Raw genomic sequence first — 18,862 nt, 5'->3', positions numbered from 1 at the left:
CATCCAGGGTGTGGAGAGGCAGTTGCAACAGACGAATGCATACCTGGAGGGCATTCATTCTGGTCAGGCAGCGCAACAGCAAGCTTTTCAGACTCTGGCCTCAGCACTGATGGCAGCCATTGTTCCTGTGTCCAGCATCCCCCCTCCAACTTCCTCCACCCAGACCCAAACCCTTGTACCTCAGCCTATCCCAAGCACACCATCAGACCAGCATGCACATACCTCAACACTCAAGGGAAGCTCTGGCAAACATAAGCACCACACATCCCACAGGCACTCACACAAGCATCATACCCATGCAGACATACCAACATCCACTGCCTCCACTGTGTCCCCCTCCTCCTCGTCTCCCTCCTCCATCCCTGTCACGTCTCCACTCACACCTGCATGCACTACATCTTCAGCCACTACGTCCATCACCAGCACACCTATCACCACACGCCACTCACGTGCACTCACCACCCCCACTACCATTCACACATCCCCTGTGTCCTCTCCCAGTGTGTCTGTGAGCCCACCTCCCAAGGTACACAAATGCTGTCACACACCCACCCAACAGCCATCCACCTCACGACAGCCTCCAGCCCATGCACCTTCACCCAAAGTCAGCAAACGTACACCTCCTACAACCACTACCTCTTCCTCCACTCCCAAACCCCCTCCATCTACCCGTCCCAGTGTGTCTAAAAAACCTTTCCTGTCCAACCTTGACCTCTTCCCCTCACCTCCCCCACCCCTTCAGTCCCCTAGGGCACGCCTTTCCAGGTCCCAACCCAGCACCTCAGCCAGCACATCAGCGGGAACAGTGGTGCCAGCAGTAACCGGCTTCTGGAGTGCGCCAAGCAGCAGGGCAGCCAGTGTGCCAAGGAGCCAGACCACGGACAGTCCCCCACCTCAAAAGCATAAGAAGTTGGCCACTGCCCGGAGGGAGAAGGGCAAAACACCTGCCAGCAAGGGCTCTCCCAGGAGTACAGTTGGGAGTGGGAAGACAGCTGCGCCACCATCCAAGGTGGGGAAGGGGCACAGAAAGAAAGGGAAGTCGCCGCCAACCTGCACAGCGGACAAGACCGCCACCAGCACCGCTTACCAGGACACCGCCGCCACCAGCACCGCTGCCATGGAACACCGCCACCACCAGCAAAACATCCCAGGACACCACTGCCACCAGCACCGCTGCCAAGGACACTGCCGCCACCAGCACCGCTGCCAAGGACACCGCCGCCACCAGCACCGCTGCCAAGGACACTGCCGCCACCAGCATGCTCACTGAGCCACCCTCCAGCAACGCAGGCCAATGAGCACCGCAAGCACCGCCGCTACTGAGGCCGCCATGAGCAGAATGAAGCACTCTGGGCACCAAGCCCCCTCCAGAACCAGTGGAGATTCACACCCACTACCTCAGCTCTTGGCAGGATGAAGCACTCTGGGCACCAAGCTCCCTCCAGAACCCGTGGAGATTCACATCCACTACCTCAGTCATTGGCAGGATGATGCAGTCTGGGCACCAAGCCCCCTCCAGAACCAGTGGAGATTCACATCCACTACCTGAGTCCTTGGCAGGATGAAGCACTCTGGGCACCAAGCCCCCTCCAGAACCAGTTGGGATTCACATCCACTACCTCTGTCCTTGGCCGGATGAAGCACTCTGGGCACCAAGCCCCCTCCAGAACCAGTGGAGATTCAGATCCACTACCTCTGTCCTTGGCAGGATTAAGCACTCTGGGCACCAAGCCCCCTCCAGAACCAGTGTAGATTCACATCCACTACCTCTGTCCTTGGCAGGATGAAGCACTCTGGGCACAAAGCCCCCTCCAGAACCAGTTTAGATTCACATCCACTACCTCTGTCCTTGGCAGGATGAAGCACTCTGGGCACCAAGCCCCCTCCAAAACCAGTGGAGACTGTTATCCACTTGAGAGACTGTGGCATTGCACTCCCCAGGATAAAGCAGTGGGCAACCCACCCACTTGAGAGACTTGTGAGACTGTGGCTTTGCACTCCCCAAGATAAAGCAGTGGGCAACCCACCCACTGAAGAGACTTGAGAGACTGTGGCTTTGCACTCCTCAGGATAAAGCAGTGAGCAAACCACCCACTGCAGAGACTTGAGAGACTGTGGCATTGCACTCCCCAGGATAAAGCAGTGGGCATGGAGCCCCCTCGTGGATCTGGCGTCGTGCACTCATCCGGCTGAGGTGTCCCCACTTCCCTTCCCCCTGAGGTGCCTGTTGTATTTGTATCTGATGCCCCTGCAGTGTTCTCTCTGTTTTGATCGGGTATCTTGTGTGGGCTTCACCCATGCATTTTGGGCCCAGTGGTCCACGGACTATGTATGTGCAGTACATGGACTTGAATTCTGGATCAACACGAATGGCACCCCAGGAATTGAGAAATGGGCTGTGCAGCTGCAAAAATATGCCTTTGCGGTCATCAATAGACTAAGGCCCTCATTATGACCTTGGCGGGCGGCTGAAGCTGCCCTCCAAGATCAGACTGCCGGGCAGCCTCCAATGCGGCCACACCCCAGCCGCGGCTATTTGGAGATCCCCGCTGGGCCAGCGGGCGGAAACTAGGGGATAGCCCCGCAGGGATCTCAGCCGCAACACAGGAGCCAGCTCCAAATGGAGCCGGCGGTGTTGCGGCCGTGCGACAGGTGCAGTTGCACCCGTCGCGCTTTTCACTGTCTGCTCGGGGCCCTGTCAGGGGGCCCCTGCACTGCCCATGCCAGTGGCATTGGCAGTGCAGGGGCCCCCAGGGGCCCCGCGACTCCCCATACCGCCAGCCTTTTCCTGGCGGTTCAAACTGCCAGGAAAAGGCTGGCGGTAGGGGGACTCGTAATCCCCTGTGCAGTGCTGCCATGGCGGATTACTACCGCCGGGGCCATTGTGGCAGGAAACCGCCAGCCCTGGCGGTGCGACCGCGGCGCTTCGCTGCGGTCGTAATGACCTGCGAAGCACCGCCAGCCTGTTGGCGGTGCTTCCGTCATAACAGCCCTGGCGGTCTTGTACGGGGTTGTAATGACCCCCTGAGTGTCAATAATCCACCTGATTATCTTTCCATGCACTTCCCCCTTCAAGATGTTCACCCGAGCATTAAAGAAGACGATGGAGAGAAAGACTTCATACAGATGATTGTGCATGAGTCGTGCCCAAAATGTTTACTCTACCTGAGATAAAGGAGGCTTCCGAAGAAGATGAGAGTATCACCTACCCCAAAGAAGCTCTAGCCCAGGGGCAGTGGCAAAGAGTTCTGGACCAGTCCAAGATGTTCACGCATGAAGAAAGGATGTTGAGTTGGCTCTCACTGTACCAATGAGACTGCTTGATTTGGGCGGCAGCACCACCGAATTGTGGGGAACTGAGTCCAATCCCACACCGTGTGACAACCAGCTACAGTAACTCACCAGCACCCAAAAGTGGCAGTGATTTGTCACAGCCATGTGCATGACATTGCTCAGGGAAATTGTAGTGGAACAGATTCTATCCTTTTCTCTCAGTTACATTTGTCTCTCACATGCAAAGACAAACAGAACTAAGATTTGGTTCAATGTATTTTATTAAATCAACTGCATTCTAGATAAAATGGAATGTACTGGAATGATTAGGATAATAAAACCTTATTATAGGAGAGCGGTGACAAAGAAAGTGAAACACAAGAAAAGTCCCAACATAGTGTCACAATGCTAAGCATGAGAATTCCTACCTACGCTGCTAAAGTGCAATAATACAGCACAGCAGTGTAAGTCCTAATCTGCCCTTCAGGACTCCTGGGAAGACACCATCCCCATGTCAGAAATGGGGTCCTTGGTTGGTAGTCAGGTTGCCCCATGTCCATGCAAGGACCCTTACTCTACACAGGGTAATGGTGAAACATACTTAGATAATCCCTGCTTACTCACTTGGTAGCTTGGACAGGCAGTCAGGCTTATCTCAGAAGCAATGTATACAGTATTTGTACCAACACACACAGTAATACTGTGACAATTCTACAAAATGGACACCACACCAGTTTAGAAAAATAAGTAATATTTATCTAAATCAAACAAGACCAAAACAAGAAAAATCCAACATACACAAGTTAAAATATGAAATTTCAAAAGAATAAGAGTCTTACTACATAGAAAACAATGGAAACAATGATTTTGCACAAAGTACCTGGTTAGCTAAAAAATAAAGCTGCACGGGCAAGCGTGCGTCAGAAAAGGCAGCGATGAGTCAATTCCTTCCTCGCAAGAGAGGCAGTGCATTGTTTCCTCGCTGGTCCTGTCGGCGATGCGTAATTTTTCTCCCTCACAAGAGAGGGATGCATGGATTTCCTGAAGGGGCACCTCGGATCGGCGCAGAGTCGGGTTGACTTTGACGTGCATGTACAATGCGTGAAAATCCTGCTGCACGGTGTTAGAAAACCATGCTGCGTGGGGTTTGCGTCATTTTCAGCAGCCCCAAGTGGATGTTGTGAATCCTTTCTCTAGCCATGATGCATCGATCTCCCAGCTGCGATGCAGGTGGAGCGGCAATTTTAACTGTGAGGCCGGCAGGGTGTCATTTATCAGCCGCGTTGCTGATAGTGTGCTGAAACTTTTCACACAGGGTGTTCTGTGTGTGGATTTTCAGCTTTGTCTGCCAACTTCACCTCTCAAGGGCCCAGGGACTGGATAGGTCACCACTTGACAGGGCAGGAGTCTCAGCAGATTACAGATTTTCACAGAGGAAGTCTGTGATGACCCTGAGACTTCAAAACATGACGCAAGCTCAACTCAAGCCCTTGGAGATTCTTCACAAGAAGGAATATACCACAAAGTCCAGTCTTTGTCCCCTTTCTCAGGCAGAATCAGCAACTGCAGGGTAGCCCAAAAAAGCACAGTCACAGGCAGGAGCAGCACTCCTCCTCAGCTCTTCAGCTCTTCTCCTTGGCAGATGTTCCTCTTGGCTCCAGAAGTGATCTAATTTTCAGGGGTTTTGGCTCCAATACTTATACCCCTTTCTGCCCTTGAAGTAGGCAAGTTCACAAGATCCTGCCTTGCCCAGGCCAGGCCCCAGACACACACCAGGGGGTTGGAGTTTGCATTGTGAGGGGGCAGGCACAGCCCTTTCAGGTGTGTGACCACTCCTCCCTCCACTCTAACACAGATGGCTCATCAGGATATGAAGGCTACACCCCCCATCTCCCTTTGTCTCACTGTCAAGAGGGGATTCACAAACAGTCCAACTGTCAGCCTGACCCAGACAGGCAATCCACAAACAGGCAGAGTCACAGAATGGTTTAAGCAAGAAAATGACTTCTTTCTAAAAGTGGCATTTTCAAACTAACAATCTAAAAGCCAGCTTCACTAAAAAATGTATTTTTGAATTGAGTTCAGAGACCCCAAATGTCCAAATTTCTTTCTGCTCTCAAAGAGAATCTGCACTTTAATAATATTTAATGGCAGCCCTCATGTTAACCTATGGGAGAGATAGGCCTTGCAACAGCGAAGACTGAATTTAGCAGCATTTCACTGTGAGGACATGTGACACATCAATACATGTCCCACCTTTAAAATATACTGCACAGTGCACGTGGGGCTACCCAGGGCCTACCTTAGGGGTGCCTTACATGTATGAAAGGGGAAGGTTTAGGCCTGGCCCGTGGGTACACTTGCCAAGTCGAATTGGCAGTTTAAAACTGCACCCACAGACATTGCAGTGGCAAGTCTGAGCCATGTTTACAGGGCTACTAATATGGGTGGCACACCCAGTGCTGTAGGCCCACAAGTAGCATTTGATTTACAGGCCCTGGGCACCTCTAGTGCACTTTACTAGGGACTTACTAGTAAATCAAATATGCCAGTCATGGATATGTCAATTACACATGCATTTTATATAGGATCACTTGTGAAAAAGAAGCCTCTTTCTAGCATGGTTACCCCTGTTTTTGCCCTGTTTTTTCATTGTCACTGGGATCCTGCTAGCCAGGACCCCAGTGCTTATGGTTTGTGGCCTGATTATCAGTATGTTTTGCTGTTTTGTCAGTATGCTTGACTGTCTCACTGGGAGCCTGCTAACCAGGACCCCAGTGCTTATGCTCTCTCTGCTCCCAAATTTCATCCCAATTTGGCATACTGGTGCCCCCTAATAAGTCCCTAGTATATGGTACCTGGGTACCCTGGGCACTGGGGTTCCAGGGAATCCCCATGGCCTGCAGAATTACTTTTGCTACCCATAGGGAGCTCATGCAAAGGCTTCTATTGGACTGCCATTGCAGCCTACGTGAAATGGTGCATGCACCATTTCACAGCAATTTACACTGCGCCAGGTCACTAGTAAGTCACCTAAGTGCCAGCCTTCCAACCCTGAAGGCTGGGTGAAAAGTACATATGTGAGAGGGCACCCCTGCACTAGCAGAGGTGCCCTGACATCGTCCAGGACCATTTTCCCGGACTTAATGAGTGTGGGGATGCCATTTTAAAGGTCCACTAAATACCTATGTCCAGCTTCACAATGGTAACTCTGAATATGGCCATGTAATGTGTCTAAAAACTGGGAATTGTATCCCAATCCTGATTCTAGTATTGGTGGTACAATCTCATGCACGCTGGGTGCTCTGCAGTGGACCCTCAGTACTGCCATACCAGCCTTCTGAGGTTTGCCAGGCAGTCCCAGCTGCTGCCACCTCACAGACAGGTTTCTGCCCTCCTGTTGCTTGAGCATCTCAAGCCCAGGAAGGCAGAACAAATGATTTTCTTAGGGAGAAGGGTGTTACACCCTCTCCCTTTGGAAATAGGTGTTATAGGCATGGGAGGGGTAGTCTCCCAGAGCCTCTGGAAATGCTTTGAAGGGCACAGATGGTGCCCTCCTTGCATAATCCAGTCCCAAGGTCCAGCTGTCCAACTTTGGTGGAGGTAAAAGCTTACCTCCTCATGCAAAACAGTACCCCTGTGCACCGTGTGACTTGAAGTTGCCAAGGTTTGTGTGCGACCTTCCAGAAGTTCTTTGTGCAAAGCTCAGCTTAAGCCCTCAGCACTCTATCCTATGATACACAGCTTTCTGAGTGGTTCTCCGGCGGCATGGGATCCCTTTGTGTCATGCTGTGTGGGCCTCCATTTGCACCTTCTTTGTCCCCATGCTGTGGGACTCCTGTGTGTGCTGCCTGGTCTTCTGAGGGCTCTCTGAGTTGCTGAGAGCCCCTTCTGTCTCCCTCCCCTGGGTAGAGGCAACCAGGTCCCTCCTGGTTCCGGGAAGTGCCATTTTCCGCTAACCTCGAACTTTGCGTGTGCCAAGGCTTGTTGGCGGAATCCAGCGACACAAACAAGACTGCAATCGTCCATCCGGCGTGGGACATCTTCTGCACCAACCAGGAACCCACATCTGTCTTCTTGGGTGCATAACTGACTTTGGCCCTCATTACAACCCTGGCAGTTGGTGTAAAACTGGCGGTAATATCGGCAACAGGCTGGCGGTATTTACCGCCAAGTTATGACCATGGCGGATAGATCTCTTAAAAACAGTCACTTTACCACACCGACTGCCAGGGCAGAAACAACAGGTACCACGACGGTAGCTGCCTACAGCCAGGTGGAAGTCAATGTTCCACCCACCATATTATGACCTAGGAAACTGCCAATTTTTCTGGGGCAGTACAACATCAAAAGCCTGGCTGAAACACTGCACAAAAGTAAAAGAACTCACCATTGGAGACACAGGTACCAACCACACCACCATGGATCCCGAGCTGAATATCATTCCCATGCTCTTCTACATGCTGCTCCACAACGAACACCAACGATGGCGAAGACGACGACGGTGAGTACAGACACCTAGCACACAAGGGAGGGAGGAAAATGACAGTGACACACACACGCACCACACACACCCGACATACACACCCCATACCAAGAAAACAAGTTATACCCCCTAAAATCGGCTGAATAATGCAAGGACAAAACAAATTTACTAAACTGAGTGTAAGAAGATCAACACAGTATAAATAATAGGTTAGCCAATGTAACAGATATTTACAAATGTACAGTTCAAGGCACACTGCCCAGTCCTCAGTTTGTGTGGGCCACATGGCCATAGGCCAAAGTCCAAGGCCCCACTTGACACCTGCATCAACACAGAGAGAACACTGCAGGGGCATCAGTTGGCAAATAGGCAACAACCTCAGGGGGTGGGAGGGGCACCTTAACCGGGAGATGAAACAAGACCACTGGTTCTGGAGGTGGCAACATGCCCTGTGCTTGGTCCTGGGGAGTGCAAGGCCACATCTCTCAAGTGGGTGATTTGCCCACATGCTCTGGAGGGGGCAACATGCCATGTGCTTGGTCCTGGGCAGTGCAAGCCCACAGTCTCTCAAGTGGATGATTTGCTCACATGCTGTGGAGGGGGCAACAATCCCTGCACTTGGTCCTGGGGAGTGCAAGGCCACAGTCTCTCAAGTGGGTGATTTGCCCACTGGTTCTGGAGGGGGCATCGTGCCCTGTGCTCTTAATCCTGGGGAGGCTGGGGTAAGTGGGTGTCTTACCCACTGGTTCTGGAGGGGGCATCGTGCCCTGTGCTCTTGATCCTGGGGAGGCTGGGGTATGTTGGTGTCTTACCCACTGGTTCTGGAGGGGGCATTGTGCCCTGTGCTCTTGATCCTGGGTAGGCGGGGGTAGGTTGGTGTCTTACCCACTGGTTCTAGAGGGGGCATTGTGCCCTGTGCTCTTGATCCTGGGGAGTGCAAGGTCACAGTTTCTCAGGTGGGTGTCATACCCACTAGATTTGGAGGGGAAAGGCCGCACAGCAACCCATGGTGGCAGGATTACATACCGTCAGCCGGCGATGATGCCGGCTTACTGGAGGTGGCGGTGCTAGTGCTCCTGGTGGGGGGAGGCTCCTGCCCATCCCGTGCAGCCTCGGACGGGTGCCCACTGGAGGTGGCGTGCCAGTGTTGCTGGTGGGGGGAGGCTCCTGCCCATCCCCTGCAGCCTCGGGCGGCTGCCCACTGGAGGTGGCGGTGCCGGTGCTGCTGGTAGGGGGAGGTACCTGCCCACATCCTGCAGCCTCGGACGGCTGCACAACCATGGTTGATGGTGGGGGTCCCGTCACAGTTCCTGACCCAGGCCGCTTGCTCTTTCTGCCTGATGGTACTGGCTCCTTGCTCTTCCTGGCAGCTGGGGCAGGCTCCTTAGCCTTCCTGGCAGCAGCTGGGGGAGGCTCCTTAACCCTCAGGACATGTGCCCTGGATCCTTTCCCACCACAAACGGGTATGGTGACGACTGGGCCCATGGACTGGGTTGCTGAGGTGCTTGGCTGGTTTTTGACACCCTGGCCAGACGTGCAGGACGGGGGGAGGGGTAGGGAAGAGGTCAAGTTGGTCAAGGAAACATTTTTTAGGGACATTAAGGAGGGAAGAGGAAAAAATAATGGGAGTGGAGGAAGAGGGAGTGGTTGTTGGATGTGGCTGTCTACTGCTTTTGGGTGCAGGTGCATGGTCTGTATGCTGTTGTGAGGTGGATGGCTGTCAGGTATCTGAGTGCTTGCGTTTGTGTACCTTAGAAGGGGGAGACAGACACAGTGTGAGAGGACACAAGGGGCGTGTGCATGGCTGTTGTGGAGGTGTCTGCCAGTGAGGTGTGTGTTCTGCTAGGTGTGGTGGTGATGCTGGTAGTAGATGATGGTGTAGTGCATGCAGGTGTGAGTGTAAACAGAACTGGGAGGGAGGTGGAGGAGGAGAAGGGGGACACAGTGGAAATTGTGGATGTTGGTATGTCTGCATCTGGATGGTGTTTGTGTGAGTGACTGTGGAAGTAAGTGCGGTGCTTGTGTTTGCCTGAACCACTCTTGTGTTTTGTCTTGTGTGCATGCTCGTCTGCCTGTGTGCTTGGGATAGGTTGGGGTTGAGGAGTATGGGATTGGGAAGAAGTTGGAGGGGGGAAGGTGGAAACAGGGACAATGGATGCCATCAGAGAGGAGGCCAGAGCCTGGACTGATCTCTGTTGGGCCGCCAAGCCAGTGTGAATGCCCTCCAGGAATGCATTAGTCTGTTGCAACTGGGCTGCCAGCCCCTCAGTGTCATTCACAATGGTTGACCGCCCCACAGAGATGGATCTCAGGAGGTCAATAGTTTTCTCACTCAGGGCAGCAGGGCTCACTGGGGCAGGGCCTGAGCTGCCTGGGTCGAAGTAGATGCCTACCCTCTTGGGTGAGAGGGCATGGGCACCTTGATGAGGGGCTGCTGGGAGGGTGGTGCTGGTACAGGTTGGTGGCAGTACCTGTAGCTGGGGTGGTCTGATAGGTGTCCGCAACCACCAGGGAGCTTCCATCAGAGGAGGTATCTGTGTCTGAACTGTCTACTCCAGTCTCCGCTGTGATGCTCCCCTCGCCCTCTGTCCCACTGGTGCCCTCAGTGTTGGTGGACTCTGCCTACTGGGTCCTGTGGGATGCAGATCCCTTCGTCGCCAGTGCCTCTGCTCCTCCACCAGATGATGCTAATGCACATAAGAATAGAGAGACAAAAAAAGAAGGGGGGGGAAGAGCCAAAGGATACACTTGGTCAATGGCTGCACCAACACCACCGTTCGTGTACACAGCACCCTCACACACAGGGAACAGCCCTACACAATATGCCATAGCACTGGCAGAGAAATAGTTAGCAGCCAAGCAATGGGGAGGGGCACACACCGTCAAATGCAGCACATCTGGGACCCACGCAGCCCTGACCAGTAGTGGATGCTTACGAGCTAGGTAGCTAAATTTGCACTTCTGCACCCTAGGACCTATGCTTCAATGTTCGGTCTGGCCTAGGGGCACCCACTGACACCATCCACCATCTGGATACCTCCCCACCAGGCGTTAGTAGTAATGATGGGCACTGTACTCACCCCCTTGTGGCTGCTGTGATGCCACAGTTTCCGACAGTGGGTGCTCCACCTGCTGTAGAGCCCCAGGGTCCGCACCTCCTTGGCAATGGCATGCCATATACCCATCCTTTGATGGGCGCTGACCTGCAGAGGAAATACACACAGGAAAATAGTATTGGTCAGACAGTCCTGCCTGTTACACTTATGGCCCACCATACCTATTCATATCACCAGTTGCACACACATGGCCCAGCACACAACCAATACGCCGCCCAGAGGACATCCACCCCCCTTACACAAGGCCTTCACACACACCACCCCATGCGTTCATGCCACATGCATCGTGCCCACAGTGTACTCCATGCTGGTCTGGAGGCCCATACACAGTCCATAATGGGATAGGACCCCATCCACCAGTCTCTCCAAGTCCGCCAAAGTGAAGGCAGGGGCCCTTTCCCCTGTCACAAGGGCCATGGTAGGTTCCAGGCACAGGTTGCAGCAGCACATGCAGTGTAGGTCCTCGTCTGTGGAAGATCAGGTAGCAAATGACGGATCAGATAGAAAATGAAGGTCATGTCCATGGAGGTGTATACCGTCACTGTGGGTGTAGTTCACCATAGGCCACGGTAATCCATAGGGCCCAATGTTACCCAATGATGAGTTGCATGGCGGTTCCTGACCGCCTCCAGCAACGGCGCCCAGTGCCAGCGGAATTACCTCGCTTCCACCTGTCCCTCCACACAGGATAGGCGGATGTAATTTCAGGGGTGAGGGGGCAAGCCCTGGATAATTGCTTCAACACTGTCTAAATTTGGACAGACTGGACAATTCACAGTGACCTATTACAAATTAACAGCATGCAATGTTCTGTTGTAGCCCGATTGTTTAGTTTGTGACCAGCTCCTCACTCTTTTGCGCCATAGATTGCTACCACTGCGGATGAATAGGAGGTGGAAACATACCCTGTGTACAGACCCCTGGTGACTTGGCTACACTGGAGGACAGGCACATTATCCTCACCTATGGACTGGACAGGGCCACAATCACAGAGCTGGGTGCCCAATTGGAGCCTGACCTGATATCTGCTATCTGTCACCTCACTGGGATCCCCTCTTGTGCTAGGTCTATCTGTGCTCCATTTCCTGGCAACTGGTTCTTTCCAAATGACAGTGGGCTTGGCAGCTGGAATGTCACAGCCAATGCTTTCAGTTGTGCTGACAAGAGTGTTGGCTGACCTGATTAAACACAAGTGCAGCTACATTGTATTTCCCCAGGTGGAAGATTTGGCCACAATGAAGGCCGAGTTCTATGTAGTGGGACATATCCCTAACATAATAGGGGCGATTGATGGTAAACATATTGCATTTGTCAAAATGAATAGGTGTACAAAAATCGTAAAGGTTTCCATTCTATGAATGTACAGATGGTGTGCTTGGCAGGACAGTATATCTCCCACGTCAATGCTAAGTATCCTGGTTTGGTGCATGATGCCTTTGTCCTGAGGAATAGCAGCATTCCAAATGTGATGGGCCAACTACATAGTGTGGCTAATAGGTGAGCCCTGGTCCCCATCCAGTATATGTTGATGTATGGTGTGGGCCATATGAAATAGTGCGTGGCTAAATGTTATCCCTCAATATTTGCAGGATACTCTGGTTACCCCAGCCTATCTTGGCTGCTGACTCCTGTGAGGAATGCCAGGACAAAGGCAGAAGAATGTTACAATGAGGCACATAGGCAAACCAGAAGGATTATAAAATGTACCTTTGGCCTCCTGAAGGCCAGATTCAGGTGCTTCCATCTAACAGGTGGATCCCTGTGCTACTCACCCAAGAAGGTCTGCCAAATAATAGTGCCATGCTTCATGCTGCACAACCTTGACCTGAGGCATCATTTGTCTTTTCTGCAGGACCAGGAGGCTGGAGATGCCCGTGTGGCAGCAGTGGACCCTGTGGACAGTGAGGATGAGGAGGCAGAGGATGAGAATGAGGACAACAGAACATCTGTCATCAGATAGTACTTTCAATGGCACACAGGTAAGACAGTGCTACTTCACATTTCATTGTAATTATTTTTAATATCAGTGGCACTGGCATGCTGTTATTTCCCACCTCTATGCCCACTTACTGTACCCTTTGGCAATTCATTTTACAGATGTTGGGGCCTCACAATAGTTTCTGGTCTGAACACTGCAGCCAGCTACAGGTCATTAACATATGCTCATTTAATGCACAGTTGAATTGTATTCTTTGAACCTGGTTAAATGAATACATATTTGAAAAATTTGACATACTACAAATGTCTATTTTTTCCAAGGGTGTTTATTGAAGTGCTAAGTAAAAGAGGGGCAAGTGCAATGGGCTGGGGTGATAATGTAGAAAAGTCCAGTGTATTGTTCCAGTCTATTTGTAGCACAGATGTATTGTTTAAGGAGACATAGGGAGGGGAGCAATGGCAGTTCAAGGTGGACAGGGTGACATAGTGGTACACAAGGGTGACAATCAGGAGAGTCTAATTTCCTGGTGGGGTCTTGGCAATAGCCTCTGGCTTCAGTCTGAATCGCAGAAAATTTTTGCGGGTGGTTCTCCTTCTGCAGGGGGAGGGGTGCTGGTGGCCTGTTGGTCCTGTGGCGGGGCCTCCTGTCCACTAGCGACAATGGAGGTGAAAGGCAGTTCAGATGTCTAGCTAATGGCAGGGGCCCGCTCTTGTGAGACTGCCTCCCACATAATATTGGCCATGTCTGCCAGCACCTCTGCTATGGACACCTGGGTCTTGTTGATGGCCTGCAAGTCCTCCTGATCCCCTGGTACTGTCCCTCCTGCAGCCGCCTGTTCTCCTGCACATTGTCCAGGATCTGGCCCATCATGTCCTGGGAATGTTGATATGCTCACAGGATCTCTGCAAGTGCCTCCTGGAGAGTCGGTTACCTGGGCTTGTCCTCCCCCTGGCGCACAGCAGTCCTCCCAGTTTCCCTGTTGGCCTGTGCGTCTCTCCCCTGAACCGTGTGCCCACTGCCACTGACCACCAGTTCCCTGATTGTCTTGGGTATGAGGTGTGGCCTAGGGTCCCTGTAGAGGTGGACACACTGCTGATTGACGTTTCCTGGGGACGGAGATATGGGTATGCTGGGGGGGTGCTGTGGCGGTGTTTCCTTATGGGGGAGGCTCTGTGGTGGTGTGTGACTGGGCCTGGGTAACCGGCTGTCCAGAGGTCCCTGATGGGCCAGGTAGGTCATCCAGATCCTGAAGACCAGAGTTGCTGCCATCGCTGTGGGCCTCTTCTGTTGGGGGACTGGAAATTGCTAGGACCTCCTCTCCGTCAACATTGGCTGGGGTACCTGTGGGGATGTAAATGCTGTATTATTGTTTCTGTGTCTGACATATTGTGCATCCGTGGCTTGCTCTCTTTAGTTGTATTTGCCATGGCAGTTTCCACTTGTGTACGTTGGTATGTGGTGGGATAGCTGATTCCCTCTAGTGTTCATGCTTTAGTGATAGGTGTCCATGCAGGACGGTGAGTGGTGTCCATGCATTGGTAGAGCATGCAGGGCTTGGCATTGGGATGAGTGAGATGTGATGGTGGGGTATGTGGGAAGTGGTGGTGTGATGGGAGTGAGGGTGAGGGTGGGGGTATGTGGTGGCATGCACGCAGGGTGGTAGTAGTCAAATAGAGTTGATGTATCAGAGTCCAGTCCTCCTCCTACTCCGGCCAGGCCCTCAGGATGCATGATTGCCAAGACTTGTTCCTCCCATGTTCTTAGTTGTGGGGAAGGAGGTGGGGATCCACTGCCAGTCCTTTGTACAGCAAGCTGGTGTCTTGCTGCAATGGAACGTACCTTCCCCCATAGGTCGTTCCACCTCTTCCTGATGTCATCCCTGGTTCTTGGGTGCTGTCCCATGGCACTGAACCTGTCCACGATTCTCCGCCATAGCTCCATCTTCCTAGCTATCGATATATGCTGCACCTGAGCTCCAAATATCCGTCGCTCTACCCTGATGATTTCCTCCACCATGACCCTTAGCTCCTCCTCTGAGAATCGGGGGTGTCTTTCTGGTGTCATGGGTGTTGTGTAGGTGAGGGTGTGTAGGGTGATGTGTTGGGGTGTGTGATGTGGGGAGTGTGGGTGGTGTATCGGTGTAGGTAGTGTGTGGCTCTGGTTTTGTCTGTGGTCATCGTGTCTGTCTTGTGCCAATGGTTTGTAATCGTAAAGGGTTGTGGATAATGTGGGTGTGTGTTTTATAGTGGTATGGGTGTGTGGGTGTGGTGTGTGCATGGGTTGTGTGTTGTTTGAATATTCCAATATGGTACTGTTTTGTTTATGTGTGTGTATTTTGAGTGCAGCGGTATGTACCGCCAATGGTTTACCACCATTGAATGTCCGCTGTGGTGATTTGAGAGGTCATAATGTGATGGGCGTAGTTCTGTTGGCGTAACGGTGTGGGTTTCGATACCACCAGTTTATCACTGACCTTTATGCTGGCGGAATTGTGTAGGTGGCTGAATAGTGACGGATTGGTGTGTGTGTGTCATAATATGGTGAACGGATATCTGCTGCGGCGGCGGTATGTTGGCGGCAGTCAGCGTGGTGGTAAGTGGGATTTACCGCCAATGTCATAATGAAGGCCTTTGGTTTCTCACTGGTGGTTCTTCTTTTGCAACTTCATCTGGCTTAGCAGGGGCTCCTGTGCTCCCTGGACTCTTCAGTGCTTATTAGACTTGGTCCCCTTCTTCCACAGGTCTTCAGGTCCAGGAATCCATCATTGGTGTCTTGTGATCTCCTTTGGTTATTTCATAATCTTCTATCACGACTTCTTGTATGTTTCAGGAAACTTACTGTGATTTACTCCTGTTTTCCTTTGCTCTGTGGTGGGTTCTTTTATGTACCTTTGGTCTTTTCCCACCCTCCCAGCGCCCCTCTATACACTACACTTGCCTAGGTGGGAAACCGACGTTTGTATTCCACTATTTTAGTATATGGTTTGTGTTTTTTTAAATAAAAGAGCTTGTGTTAAAAAATAATTGCCCTAACGTAAGAACACGTATGTTTCTGTGAATTGGCAGAGATTGTGGTGTTCCACTTTGTACTGACAACAATATAGGGTACAGCCTTGAGCGAAGCACAGAACAAGAATGTCAAACTAAAAAAAAAGAAAACAGTTCTGGGCTAAAAGAGTATTAGATAAAAGAAATAAAAACATCACTAGAGAACGAAGCTTCTGCTCAGAAAATAAAATGAATTCAAAAGAATTACTAATAGGCTAAATGGCACAATCTGCGGGCCTACCTAAAATAACATGCCCATAAAAATCTGCTAAAATAACCTCACGTAAATCGTGGTGCCCCAAGTTCAATGGATAAGAGAGATTGACATAGCTCAACATGAACAGCAAGACACAGCGTAACCAAAATTCATGCTAAGGAGTATGGTGTAGTTTCCTTGTATGGATACCAAGGTGAAAGAGAACATATAAATTTGCCACATGTGCTATCACCAGGAGCAACTCCCATCCGGCTGCCGTGCTCACTGAAGAACCCAGCCGAAAGGCTAGGTCCACGCTGAGCATGGACTTTGATAGTTTTCCTGATGGCATGATAACTGTTATGTTCCTGGAATCTCACACTAAGGCCCTGATTTAAGAGGGCCTAGCACCATTGATAGCCACATTAGCGTCATTTTTTTTACACTAAGTTGGCGATATTATGGTAAAAACGCTGCATGCATTGCACCACTTTGTAACACCTTAAGCCTGCGCCAGGCATAATGTATGCAAGAGGGGTGTTCCCACATTAGGGGGGGGCTGATGGAATCTAAAGGATTCCTTTATGCCATTTCTAGTGGCATTTTTAGCGCCTGCACATAGCAGGAGTTAAAAAGAGGCACATCATTGCTTTCAATGGGCCTCAATGGGCTTTGCAGCATTAGCTTTAAAAATGTTTGCGCTAATCCTGCAAAGCGCCAAACTAGCGTAAAAAATGTTAATGCTAGTTCCCTAACTACCGTCATGGTGCACCATATCTTAAATATGGCGCACACATGGTGGGGTTAGGTGGCTGCTAAGGGGACAAGAGAAGTGACGCTGCATTTGATGCAGCTCCACTTTTCTTAAATCTTCCATAAGTTCTCTGTTGTGGAGGTGGTGCAGTCAACAGGCTTCTCAACAGTAAAACCGGAAATGGAAAAGACATTTGCAGTGATGGGTGAACCTCAGGAAATAAAGTCCCACAATTGCCCACCATTTCACTGGTAAGAATTTCAAGACATGCTGTAGTCCCTAGCCATCCAACACCAGGAAAAAAAAAAAAACAATGGCCACAAGCCAACGGGGAAGTTGAGAGATTTATGAGGACTCTTAATTGAGTGCTGCGGATCAGTGTTGACCAAGGGGAAGATGCAGGATGTTGCCTGCACAGGTTTTAAAGAATGTATAGACAGACTCTGCACAGCACCACTGTCTGTGCCCCAGCAGGCCTGCTGTTTCAGAGAACCACCTGGGAGGATGATCAGCGGGTCCAGGAAGGCTGCCTGTGGTGCTGGATGTACATGCCCAGAGAAACCAAGAAACATAAACAACAAGTCTAGCCAAGCACGGAAAGCCAAGGACCCTTCCATCACTGAGGGGACAATGTCATCATGCACGACATGCACCCTGGATATATGTACCAGACTCCACATGAGCCAGAGATCTGGAAAGTCATGCAAGTCCAAGGTACCATGATCACTGTGAGGAGGAGCAGTGACCTGGTGGTGCAAAATGTATCATGGTTCAAGAAAAGCTACATCTCAGATGGGGGTCGGGACCTGTATCACATAAGAACACTGACGTTGGTTATGATCCAAGCCGCTTGCGCATGTCACCGAGTGAAGGGACTGTTTCTGAATGCTCAGAGGCCCCTGCCAGACTGTCAATAACTCAGAGCTGGCTCCAAGGAGCGAAGAAATCTCAGTAACCAGGAATGTGGTGCAGCAAGAGGAGAGTTAACCTGGATGTCGGAGCAGGGACAGTGCTCAGAGTCAGAGGTATGATCTCTGACCAAACCCTGCGCAAAGCCAGTGCCTGAATAACCATGTGTAGTTGTAATCTAAAGTAGATGAACGTATAGCATTTGAATAAAAGTTGGAAGGGATGTAGAGTGCCATCCAGCCTCTATCTTACAATGTTGCAAATCTCAGTCTGAGGACTGGTGTGGCTGGAGGAGATAAATAAATGTGGCCATTTTACAGAAATACACACAACCGTATGGTGTTGTCTATTGTCTTAATATTGCACTATTACATGGCTTTGAGTTTGAGTGATTAACAGGACTCGACAAAGATAACTGAGGAAATATTCTCTTTGATTTTACCAGTGATGCCATACTCGTCCACTATATAAGTGCTGGGTAAATACTTGGCCCTTCCATTAATACCACATCAGAATTTAGTGGGTAAAAAGTTTTTTACTGCAACTTTTTTTGCCTAAAAATACTTTAAAACATGTATAGCATCTTGCGATTGGGACGAAACTAGTTCTGCTGCGGCCAGAAATGGTCATTCTTTTATAGGCACATGTTTAAACAATGACCCTTTATAGGCAGGCAAGAACATTCTACTCCACATCTGTTGGAAAAATAAAATATTTGTCATGTAGAAAAAGGATAAGAAACATTCATGTTTCAACACTTTATATATATGTCAGACCTGACAGCCTTAGGGTGATCATCCCTAAAGTTTTTGCCTGCCTCCATCCACTTTTCTGACACTGTTTTTGCTGGTTTTAGGACCCTGTGCACTTTACCACTGCTAAACAGTGCTAAAGTGCATATGCTCTCTACCTTACACATGGTAACATTGGGTAATTCCCAATTGGCATATTTGATTTACTTGTAAGTCCCTAGTAAAAAGCACTACATATGCCCACGGCCTGTAAATTGAATGCTGCTAGGGGGCCTTCAGCACTGATTTTGCCACCCACATAAGTAACCTCCTTAACCACTTCCCAGGCCTGCCATTGCAAGGCTTGTGTGTGCAGTTTTACTGCCACTTTGAGTTGGCATTTAGAAGTAC

The sequence above is a fragment of the Pleurodeles waltl genome, chromosome 3_1 (assembly GCF_031143425.1).
Source record: "Pleurodeles waltl isolate 20211129_DDA chromosome 3_1, aPleWal1.hap1.20221129, whole genome shotgun sequence".
Lineage (NCBI taxonomy): Eukaryota > Metazoa > Chordata > Amphibia > Caudata > Salamandridae > Pleurodeles > Pleurodeles waltl.
Note: the sequence above shows the minus strand (reverse complement) of the source record.